Source organism: Tinamus guttatus, unplaced genomic scaffold (assembly GCF_059628265.1).
Source record: "Tinamus guttatus ecotype Peru unplaced genomic scaffold, ASM5962826v1 Tinamus_guttatus_pri_ptg000025l, whole genome shotgun sequence".
Taxonomy (NCBI): Eukaryota; Metazoa; Chordata; class Aves; order Tinamiformes; family Tinamidae; genus Tinamus; species Tinamus guttatus.
The window spans coordinates 3,019,401-3,031,697 of NW_028288559.1; the positions used below are offsets into that span (position 1 = coordinate 3,019,401).

General features: G+C 38.0%; 1 protein-coding gene across 1 annotated transcript in view; it reads right to left on the reverse strand.

Moving 5' to 3' along the window:
• INVS (inversin) overlaps positions 1–12,297 on the reverse strand; it is a 77,927-nt gene that overhangs the window by 43,610 nt on the left and 22,020 nt on the right. The gene's annotated exons all lie outside the window — the stretch shown is intronic.

Here is a 12,297-nt window from a genome sequence, read left to right on the forward strand (position 1 = left end):
CAGGAAACTGTCAAAGTAAATCAGTTAAACCTCAACAAACCATGTAAAACCTGAGTAAACAAGCAGTTTCTTTTCTTTTTTTTTTTTTTTTTTTTTTTTGTGATTAAACACATGCAGGGATCTGCAAGGTAGATAGATGTCATGAGAGGAATAAAACTAAACATAAAGACTAAAATTTTCTAAATGAAAGAGAATAAGAAGGAACAATTCAGAGACAGGTAATATGTACTCGTGAATAAGTAACAAAACCTGGAAAAAAGTGCTTGCTTCTGAATTGCATGTTAATTTTGATCTACTGTATGCATGATGAATGCATGAGACATCTAGCTTTCTAACACTTACTTAAAATATTTAACAGTCTAGACTTTAGATCTAGTTTTCAGAAAGAACAATGTACAAATACTCCTGTGAGGGAATAACAATTGAGAATGGATCCCCTCCCAAAATCTGTTTCTACTTCTCAAATCATTGAGAAAGACAGTCAAAAATTAAGGGTTGAGTCATGCAATCATTACGAAGCTGTAGTGATTTAAGCTACAGCCTGTCTTGTCTTACTATAGCCTCTTACTTAGAAGTTAATTCATGTAGAATTGAGAAGCCAGAAAGGATATTTTGACATTTTTTATTCCACTTCAGTACAAAATTTTTGTATTTTTCCCCCCCCAAAATCATCTTCAGCAATCAATCCAGTTGAGGATGAGTAACAAACAGCTAGAGTAGCAACGAAACATCTGAACAAAAACCTTCCAATCTGGAGAAGTTTATCCTTTAAACATCCCTGTTCTTTCCTCACTCTAACTTTTAACCTTTCCTAAAGAGAAAAGGAATATGCAAGCACTTTGCTTACTGTTTTCCAGTGTTTCCCAAAATATTTAATGTTTTTGTAAATCTCAGTTTACATAAACTGACAGTTTAAGTAAAACCATCAATTTCCCATAAGTATCATGAAAACAGAAAGCTCAAAAGAGAAGATAAATTATATTAATTCCTCTGTTCAGGGAAAAGCTGCAGCCTTTGATCAAGCTTTATTAGACACAGTACAAAGGAAAAATGACACACAAATCAACCGAAGTCACATCCTCAGCTTCTGCTTGTTATGGAACTACCTGTAAATTAACACTTTTAAATCCACTACGATGCTTTTATAAATCCTGTATTTCAATTTAGTTCCTCCAGTCTGTCCTTGAAAGGTGTAGCCAAGTGTCGGCAGTGCTAATGAGTGTTGCGCTTCTTGTACGTCATACAAGTCAGCACTGAATCATGTTGCTAAGGACGGGTGCAGACGGGCCAAAAGAATCCAGAGACCACCAGGCTGTCCAGTGCCAAGGCATTTTTCATAGGGTGGCACGGCAGCCATTGAGACTAGAAGGGCAGATTTTACATACGTTACTTGTCTGATCTCTGTATTATAAAAATGCAGAAGTTAAGCTTTATGTAGGCAGAGTAGGCTTCACCAAGTATTGGAAATAGACTGGAAAAAGATAAGGCTATCTCTAATAATATGAGAAAACATATTCTTGGAAGAAAAACAACTGTTTTTCTCCATCAGAAAAAGATAATACATTTGTTTTGTTTCAACACTTCCTATTTTGTGTGCATGCATACATATAAAAGAAAAAAATCTGAATTTCTCCTGTTAGTGGGTATTTGTTGGAAGCTTTGCAAAAACACTGTGGTTTTCAATGAATTCAGCTGAAAAGAAGGATCAGTTTAAAGAATACCTAAAATTGTAATAACAAAAATGCAAGTTTCCTTTCAATTTATTTTCCTGTATTCTATTTTATTCTTGCTGTTGTCCATTTTTTCACCAGTCATTTTTTTGTTATTCTTAAGTTACCAAAGAATTTCTCTCCTTAGGAAATGACTCTGTAATAATTCCCCTCTTTCTGAAACATGAAAGATTCTATTTCTTCCAAACGATCTAAGATTAAATACACACATACACGCATACCACCACTGAAAACATCTGTTCTTACATTGTGTGTTCTTATTTGTAATCATTGTATTCCTGCCCTTACTTTTGGCTGTTGTCTAGTAATCTCCTGAGTATTCTGTGTTCCTTTTGTTAGAAAATATAACAATCCTTAATAGGATATACAAATGAAACATTCTCCATCTTGAGTTGATAATTTCTGGATTTTTAACATATACAATACTTCAACATCAAGGAAAGGCAGATTTAATTTAAGTCTTAATAGGTGGAGAGGAAAAGGTATGTTTAATCTGAAAAGCAGTAAATAGCCTAATTCCTCTATTTTTGTAAAATATTTGTGCATAATAAGCCTTCAAACTTGCTAATTTTACTCAGAAAAGTCATGTGGTTGGCCTAATATTGCTTTTGAGTCTGTCTAAAATGACTGCTATACTGTAAAAACATTATAAGCAAATTGGATTAAATATCAGCACAGAAAGCTCAGTTCTTGGTAGCCAAAATTTACTATGCCTGTGCTGATTCTTAAAATTCTTTCATACCCTATAAAAATTATTTTTAGTCAAACTCTAAACAAACTATAGCACAGTTTCAGAGAAGAGCTGTCAATTAGTTTCAACATAATAACACCACCTGATCAGAAGAATATACTCTGCTACTTGAAAATTTAAGCCACATTTGAGCCACATATTAACTGCAATAGAGAGTAACAGTTCAGTAAGCAATCACTGCTCTGCAGTCAAGTAATGACTTTGAAGGAAAGTTCTGGACTGCCACGCTCAACTTCTAGGCAGCTTTTCAACTAGCCAGACTTCTAGGCAGACTTTCCTTTCCATATAGAAAAGAATGATGCGAGAAAACTCAGAATTAATGCACCTGCCAGAATTCAGTATATCCCCCAAATAGAAAAAGCTATTACCAAAATCACAAGTTTATCAGGAAAAAAGCTGTCTGGTGTTTTTCAGAGTGAGAATACTGCTAGGAATAGGTCTCAGATTAATGAAAAAGCGTAACCACATATTTACCTTTTATTTCCATAGGTATTTCCAGTAAAATGTTTTCTACCAAAATTCCCATGCCTATTCCCATGATATGTAATATATATTTTTATTTCTTTATTCATCTAACGAATGCTTGCTTTGCCAGACAGAATCACTTGCATGTTTCAGTGACCTAGGCAGCAATAAAACTGATTTCTTGTTTCGTAGGGCTACAAAAGCAAAAGAAGATAAGGAGCCTTCGTATTGGTAACAGTGTTGTTATGACTGTAAATGCAGGTTGATACTGGAATTATTGATGGCTACACTACCCTTGCACTGAAAACATCAGCTTCACGCACTGTGCCACCACTCGAGCCGCCTGACCCAGGCCTATTTGAAGCTGCCTGGTTGTGCTGCACTTCCCTCTCCGCTTCCAAGCCCTGCTCACACCTTGGCCCCAGGGACACAGGGATCCCAGCACCGCTGCGAAGCCGCAACAGCCTCTCAAGTCCTCCTGGGCCGAGTTCCAGCTTCCCAAACACACAAGCAGAGCCAGGTTCCGCCGGGACCCCTATCCATAGCAGTTCACTAATACTTCAACAGTTGGAACAAGCATTATTTGGGTATTACTGTTGAGAACGTTTAAATAACGTCACCAATTTCCACTCCTAAGTGGCTCTCTAGTAGAAAGTAAAACCATAGGCCAACAGACCAGACGTAGAAAAACATTATCAGAAAAACACAGCTGTGTAAACTCTTCAGTACCCAATATGAGAAAGAGAATTTGGCAAATCCTTTTTATTCCCTATGTCGGGTCTAGAAGCATAGGAAAAATTCAAAGTTTTCTTTTTTTTTTTTATAATTTACTTTTTCAATAAATGTACAATTTAACACATTCCAAGATACTGTAAATATCTGAAACTCAGACTAACACAGAGTAAACCACGAATTATTGTAGGTAATGCTATTTCCCATGAAAATTTTCATCCTTTCTGGAAGACAAATTTTTCCAGAAGCTTCTCAGGATACAGGAGTATTAGGTTCCTTACAGGCAACAGAACATTCTCCCAACTATGAGGGCTCATGCATGTTCCCTCCGAGACACAGACATCTGCACTATATTTGGTAGGAGCCTAGTGGTAACAGCAAGGGCAGTCTGGATCATTGCGCTGCTCTCTGGAGATGAGAGAATCACCACTGCAATTCATATTTACTAGGGATATCTCCTTTCATCTTCTCTTCGCTGGCTAAAGTTGATGTTTCCTGATCCCTGAAGAATTATGATAGCATACAGAATGGTACAAACATAAGCATCTGTCTTTAATCTGTCTTTAATTAACTTATAACATTCCTTTAAATTGCTGGAGATAAATATTTGGCCATCCTCTCTCTGACACACTCGTCTAGCTTTACCTTACAGAAACACTCCTAGTAAAATCCTGTCATGCTTAAAATCTACGGTAGAGTAGATTTTATTTACAGATAACAGATCTGCTCTATAACAACCACCCATCTTCCACAGTTAAGCCCTCTTTCAGTTAAGCCCTTAAAGATCCATCATGAGGCTGCATCACAGCCGGGTGGCTAAAATACTTAGGACAATCTTGGTTGAGAACGTGGGAATGAAAACAGTGCTGTAACCAACCTACAGCCATTTAATTCTAGAGATGAAGTAATTCCAACTCAGCAGTAGTTCCAATTTACCACACAGGTGCACAACAAAACACATGGCCTGAAGATGTGCAGCATCTCATCCACCATGCTTTACAAACGAGAATCAACACCTTGACTGGGTTCAAAATTGAAAGAAACTAAGTACAGTTCATGTAAAATGTATGCAAGACAAAGTCTGCAGCACCAATAAGGACACTTAAAGTAATGTCTTGTATATACAAGCCTGAGTTACTGACTGTTGCTGTGGTAAGATAAAAACACCATCCAAAACTAAGGATTCGTTATCATCTTGACACCAAGAGCACAGATATGGAAGCAAAGTTTTATCACAGTTTTATCACAAAAAAAATGTGTGCTCGCTAGTAGAAAGGTAGCCAGCCCTTTTAATCTGCCAAAGTTCTTCCTGCTATTATGAATTCTATCTTGTCTGGCCAAAGCCTCAGTAATTTGATAGCCATCTATCTCCCATACTCAGATGTGGGTCTAGAATAAATGGGAAGGATAAATGGAGAAAGGAAATAGGATCTGATCTAAATTTGAGATGCAGCATATCAGTTTCACTGTAGTCCAGTTTATCATTCACTATGCACCAAAAATCTAGCATGGGGGGATTAGAAAACTTAATTTTCTATAATCCCAAATAAAATCCCTGGGCACATAATGATCAATGACACAGGATATTTTGCATAGTAAATGTCAACGTTCTTTAGAGACAGGTGATCTTACTTTAAGGAATAAACGTAGATTCCAGGTTTCTAAAATCCATGCTATCATAGATTTTAAGTATTACATGATTTTACTAGAAGTGTTTCTGTAAGGTAAAGATAGGCAGTATGTTAGGGAGAAGATGGCCAACCTAGGAAACATGCAGCAGGGCTCTAAATATTTCCCCTTGCCTCACAATTTCTTGGTCTTGTCATTATGTAACCGCATACTTCAATGCTCTGACTAACCATCTGTTTCTCCCTTACTCTGTAGCGTGGACAAACCTCGTTAGTTGCACTTATCATCTTTGGATTTTAAAAACAGATGGCATTGGTAAGTAAATATAACATTACTCTACAAAGAGAGAAAGAGCTGACAGTCTGAGAGTCATAAGAATACAGGGAACCTCTACCAGCATGAAAACATGCATAGATACTCCGCCATCGTCTTGACTTCAGTGGTTTAAAAGCGACCAGCGGATATGGAAAATTGTGCTTTTTTTTTCCTTATTCATTGCTGACAACAACACACAACAACAAACTTGTTTATTTTCAACAGATTTTACCAATCCACTTGAAATAAAAAGCATGACTTGTAGACTGATTTGTAAAAATTTATAATATACTGCACTCGAGCTGACTACAAACAAGTTCTAGTACAGCTACACTTGTTTTTTGGAATATCTACATTAGGCTTGTGTTAATTTAGTCAAATGGAAGGGTTGCTAGAGTACCAAAAAAGAGGCAGCACAATGTCTTTCTGTAACTCATGGTAAATGTGGCAGGGGTCATTAAAACAAGAGCCAAGCTGCTAAAGCCCTGAAGATGCTACTTCTTTGGCTCTGATTCAGAATTACATGGATACTTTGCCAGGGACAGATCAAAAGAACCCTTACAAAGAAGATGTTTTTTTAGGGCTGTTCATTGCCGATGCCGTTGTAACTCCTGAAGATGATGCCAGTGCACAATATGCTGCTAGTAGAATGGAAAGTCTTAGAAAGAAAAACATACAAACCAGAAGGCAGAATTGAAGGCAGTAAAGACATTTAATCCTTTTCAACAACTCCCTGAGTTTTAGTTTAAGTGAATGTTTTATTTATTTATTTACATACATATACATATACTCATCCAAGCTATTTAACAACTCCCCCTCCCATTTAGCATGCTTCCCACCCAGGAAAGCACAGCACAAGTGTTAAAACCTTAACAAGCATGCCTCTTCTAATCTCAGTAATAAGGGACGAGTTCCACATTCCCTTCAAAGTATCATTTGCTCTCTGCACTCATTCCAGTTTCAGTGCGTTTGTTTTGAAGACAAGCAGCCAAAGATTACATAGAGTACCAGGGTGTGCAGCTAACAGAGGCAGCAGTTGAAGCAGCAGTTGGAGCAGCAGTTTGTGCAGAAGGGCGGCAGAAGGAATCTTTCCTCTTTTTCCCCCCCCAGTCCTTACAGCAGTGTAAGTTTGAAATGGTCCCCTGTAGATGCTGGAATCGCTACCTCAGCTGTGTCAGAGGCTTCAGTACAGACCAGGTACCCTCTCACAGCTGATGTAGGTCTCAGCTTGGGGCCTCTTCTTGATAGTCAGCCTTCCTGCCAAAGCTGTTGTTTTGTTAAGGAGTTGTGTCAACCGGTAAAGGAATTAAGGGAGCAAGAAGTCAGCAGGCTGTGTGCTATCCTGGAAGACAGGCATGAGACAGGGTGTTCTCTGAGATCATGCAGCTTCACTGTAGTTCCTGGAGGCCTCTGTGCAGTGTGAAACTAACACTTCAGATGAAAGCTGGAAACTCATTTTTAGGAGAAGAAAGACTCTGAATCCTTCTGAAGAAAGTTGAGGAATAGGTTTAGTGCTCTCCAGGCTGAGGAAGAACTAGGCATGGCTTCAAGGGAAGCAACTGAGCAGTGAGACCCTCTGCCATTCCTGGAATACTGAACATGCCAACACCCAGAAGAAGCGGTACGTGATTGTTGTGGGTGACTCCTTGCTGCAGGGGCTGGAGGTACTGATCTGCCAGCCTGACCTCTTATCCACAGAGATTTGTTGCCTGTTAGGTGCTTAAATAAGGGATAGAACAGTTCATCCTAGATGACGCCTCAAAGCATGTGGAGGACAAAAACGTGATCAGTAGAGAGTGTGAATTCACCAAGAGGAAATCAGGCTTAACCAATCTAAGAGCCTTCTATGATAGAATGACGGGCTGGGCAGATGAGGGGAGAGCAGTAGATGTTGTCTACCTTGCCTTCAGCAAGGCTTTCAATGCTGTCCCCCATAACATTCTCATAGACAAGCTCAGGAAGTGGGGGTGATGATAGTGAGGTGGATTGAGAACTGGCTGAATGGCACAGCTCGAAGGGTTGTGACCAGTGGCAGAGAATCTAGTTGGAGGCCTGTAGCTAGCCCCAGCGGCCACTACTGCATCCAGACCTGTTCAAGTAATGCATCAGTGACCTGGACGAAGGAACAGAGCACACCCTGATACAAAACTGGGAAGAGTGACTGATAACCCAGAGAGTTGTATGGCCTTTCAGAGAGACCTGGATAGGCTGAGGAGATGGGCAGAGAGGAACTTCATGAGGCTTAACAAAGGCAAGTGCAAGGTCCTGCACCTAGGGAGGAATAACCCCAAGCATATTGGTTATACATTAGCGGTTGACGGTTGGAAAGCAGCTCTGCAGAGAACTACCTGAGGGTCCTGGCGGACAAGTTGACCATGAGCCAGCAATGTGCCCCTGTGGCCAAGATGGCCAATAGGATCCACAGCTGCATTAGGTAGAGCATTGCCAGCAGGTCGAGGGAGGTGATCCTCCCCCTCTAGACAGCCCTGGTGAGGCCACATCTGGAGTGTTGTGTCCACTTCTGGGCTCCCTAGTAAAAGAGATACATGGAGCTACTGGAGAGAGTCCAGTATAGGGCTACAAAGATGATTACAGGACTGGAACATCTCTCATCTGAGAAGAGACTTATAGAGCTGGTTCTGTTTAGCCTAGAGAAGACTGAGAGGGGATCTTAACATTTGTGTGTACAAATATCTTAAGGGAGGGTATCAAGAGAATGGGGCCACACTCTTTTTTAGCCACAGCTAGCGACAGGACAGGAGGTAACAGCTACAATCTGAAATACAGGAAGTTCTCCCTGAATTTGAGGAAAAAACCTTTTGACCAGAAGAGTTTCCACTAGTAGCATGTTGGAGAGCATTACAAGAATGTATGTTGGAGAGCACTCTTGCTACTAGACATATCTTGTCAGATATACCCTAAAACTGCACTTGCCTTTTTCAGTTGAGAACATTCTCTGGTCAGTTAGCAAACCAGTCCTTTTGAATAATTTTCAAATAATAAACTCAAAATATATAGAATATATTCTTATGCCTCCTTGCCTCAACACAGACTTCCATTATGAACTATCGTATTTCCAACCATTTTAGTTACTTCTAATATTCTAGACATTCCGACCTCGTCTTCCACTGACAATATCACCCGATCTCATGTCACTTCTGGGTGACATTAGAAAAGTTCCTACACATTGTGGAAATTTTATTTAATGAAAATGTTGACTAATACTAGATTCAAATTCAGCTACTGAGAAATTCTAGTATACTCTTTCCAAACTTATAATTGATATTTCCATAGTAACTGTTTTTAGTTCATTATCAAACTGCCCACTTGCGATTTGTCTTATTTTCCTCTCAATTTCCAAATTTCCATCTAGCCCTGCATTAAACATATTTTCCTCAGCTACTTTTCTCTTGCCTTAAAACATTATTTAACAGTATTAAAACAAACAAAAAATTCTACAGCTTTATGATTCCCAAAGAATGTTTCATTTTCCTGCTGTTAAGATTAGATTTATCAAGATCAGATACTCTCCATCTGGCATTAAGCATTGATCACATCTCCTGACAGAAAAAATTACAATAAATAGAGTGAGTGCACAAAGAACAGCAGACAGCGGAGAGGGGAGTCGCCACAAAACGGGGATGCACAAAGGTCTTGTTTAAGGGGGTGCATTCAAAGAGAACACAGAATGATTAACAGTGCAGCCAGTACACCATCCCCGACAGTAGGACTTTAGGATATCTGATAATTATAGATCCTACAACAGCTTAATAATTTATTAGCTTATTAAATTTTGATTTTCAAAATGCATTATTAATTTAGAAGCACTTATGCAAGTTGTTTTATCACAACTGCCTCAATATTCTTCATAAAAAGAGAGACTATATAACCCCTCTTCACAGGAATACTATATATAAATCAGTTATTTTTACTCTTTCATAAGTGCAACACTACCACATCACTGTCACTGGATTTATGACAAAGTTAATAGATATCTGCTTTCCTAATAGTACTTTAATCTTCGTACAGACACTGATTATACTATTTCTGTCTCAAATGTAAATTGTGTTTTAATTTTCCTTTTTAAACTTGTATTTCAGAAAGTATAGCTGGATACATAACTTACTAAGCTTGAAAGCAGACAAATTGTATTATAGTTTATTACCTACATATTCACTTATCTACACTGCTCTTTGTGTTTAGATGCAGTTTGGCAGAGAATGGGGGAAAATGGGAAAGGAAAAGCAGTATGGAAATTAAATAGGAAAACAGCTGATCTGCTTCTTTTAATAGTTGTACATTCTGTCCCAAATATACTACTTAATATTATAAGATAATAGAAAAATTTCTAGGCAACACAGATCACGATTTAGTTAACAGTCAGAATATATTTTAAAAATTCTCAGAGTCAGGACACAAAATAAAATAGATGACACATGGAGTTAAGATTCAACTGTTGCTCATGTCTGACATACATAATACAGTAACACGTATGCTTCTAGAGTTAGTATAAATGACAAACAAGACATTTTATTGTGCACACAAACACTCGCTGGATGTAAAATACAAATTAAATGAAATTGACTGAGATTTTAGCCTGGAAAGGCAAAGGGAATATAGCAGCCACCTCACACCACATGGCATGCTCTCCGAGCAGATTAGCACAGGAGTTACAGCCACAGCTGAGAGCAGCTCTTTGCTTTCGGAGCCCTTCCAGAAGGCTCAGCCTTTCCACACTGAAAGTCAAGGAACTGAAACTCATCAGTTGTTAGGTGAGCCTTTAAAAGAAATGTACATATACTTCAGCTTGCCCTTTTAAAACAAAAATAACTGAATTTACTAAGAACTAGTTCTTAGCTTATGTTGCTTTGTAAACTGTTTCCCTGTGCCATGCTATGTTACAAGTAAAGTTAACTGAGTAGCTGGAAAAGGACTATTCTGTTCTCTTGTCTCCAGGTGGCAGGCTACAGCTGGAAGAGTTCATTTGTGTTTGTCCTTTCAGTAACAGTGCTGTGGAGTAGCTGAAAACACGGTGAACAGAACTGATACATGCTGAGCATACATTTGAAACATAATAATGTAAACTATTAATTACAGGAGTCAACACAGTTATTTCTTCCAGCTCTGAAAAACTTCAGTAACAGTTGTACCAGTTTAATTCAGCAAAATTGGAAAACAGGATTCAGGCATAGTTTTTATTTCAGCAAAAATAGAGAGTTAACTTGTTGATCAGAAATATAATAAAAGCTCACTAACTTGTGAGTAAAGGAAAATCTTTACGATTATTGTTTTAGACCTGCAGTCATCCACTGATCTACACCTTTGAAAAAAATATTCTAGTTATTTATTATCTCTGCATGGATGAGGATGATGCCATGTCTTCTATTTAACAAATCACTAACAGATTCAAATATTTGATGTATTACTAATCCTTTCCTGTGATTACTGTGATCTTGACACAGGGTTTCATCTTACAAAGCACCCTTTGTAGCCACTTTGTTAGCAGCATCCCAGACTCTAAAGTTAAAACACTTAAGAGCTCCAACAGCTGAATAGAATTCTTATTTACCAGTTTCCAAGGTCAATATGTTTACTCATCTGGCAAAGCATCTTTGCAACATCAGCCCAAAACATGAGGATGACTCCAGGCCAGTTCTAGCCATCAAACACTAGGACTGAAAGCAAGGCGGTGTGGAGCACTGCTCCCTGCAAGAGGTTGCAGGAGGCTTCAATAGGTTGGTTTCCATCAGAATAGACAGAACTATCAACAGGAATTCATTCCAAAGACACAAGACAGAAGAAAATGAACCAATAGTGTGAAATCCAAGGTAAGACTGTTTCCCAAGGTAAGTTAAAGCAAAATAGGAGATTGTATCAGCAGCCTTTGACCTCACTTATCCATGGTCTGTATATGCTTTTTCTGTGTAGAGTTCAGATCTAGATTTTATGGTCTACCTATATGAATTAATTGCTTCTTTCATGTAAAAAAACAAAAAAACAAAAACCACATAACACTTCAAGGGTGAAAATACAATTTGCATTGTAGTTTCCAGATGGTTTCTTCTACCGTTATTAATTTGTTTTTTTAGACATCTTTTTAAAGTTCTTCTCCTTCATGCAGAAGTACCTAAAATACCTGAATTTGAGAGAAAAGTAGGATAACTGTGTAGCTCTTCATGAGCTGGAAGCATCGAAGGATAAGTTATCAAATAACAATAATTGTAGCTTGAAAGATCTATCAGGAAGTAACAAAACCAAAACAAAACAAAAAACAAGAAAAATGCTAGTATTAAAGAAATATTTATGTTCTTTATCTTAATGGCTTTACATAAAACAAGAACCAGGACAAGTGCTAAATATGTCCCTGAAATATATTAGTCTTTATTTCTAAAAACTAAGTTTTCGTATATTCAATATTCTTCTCTAATTAAAGTTTGGATTTATGTCCATATTTACAATGTTCTTTCCATTCTTAGTAATTCTTTTTTAAATTTGCATAACTCCTGAAGTTTTGCAAATGTCTGATTCTGAGTGTCTATAAAAGCTTAGTTATAGGCACATTAACTAATGCCTCCAAAGTTGGCAACATAAAAACGTAAGATGAGTTGGGATAGCAATTCAAAAGCATTTTGGCAAGACCGAAGCGCCTCCAAAATCTGCTTCCACACAGCAATT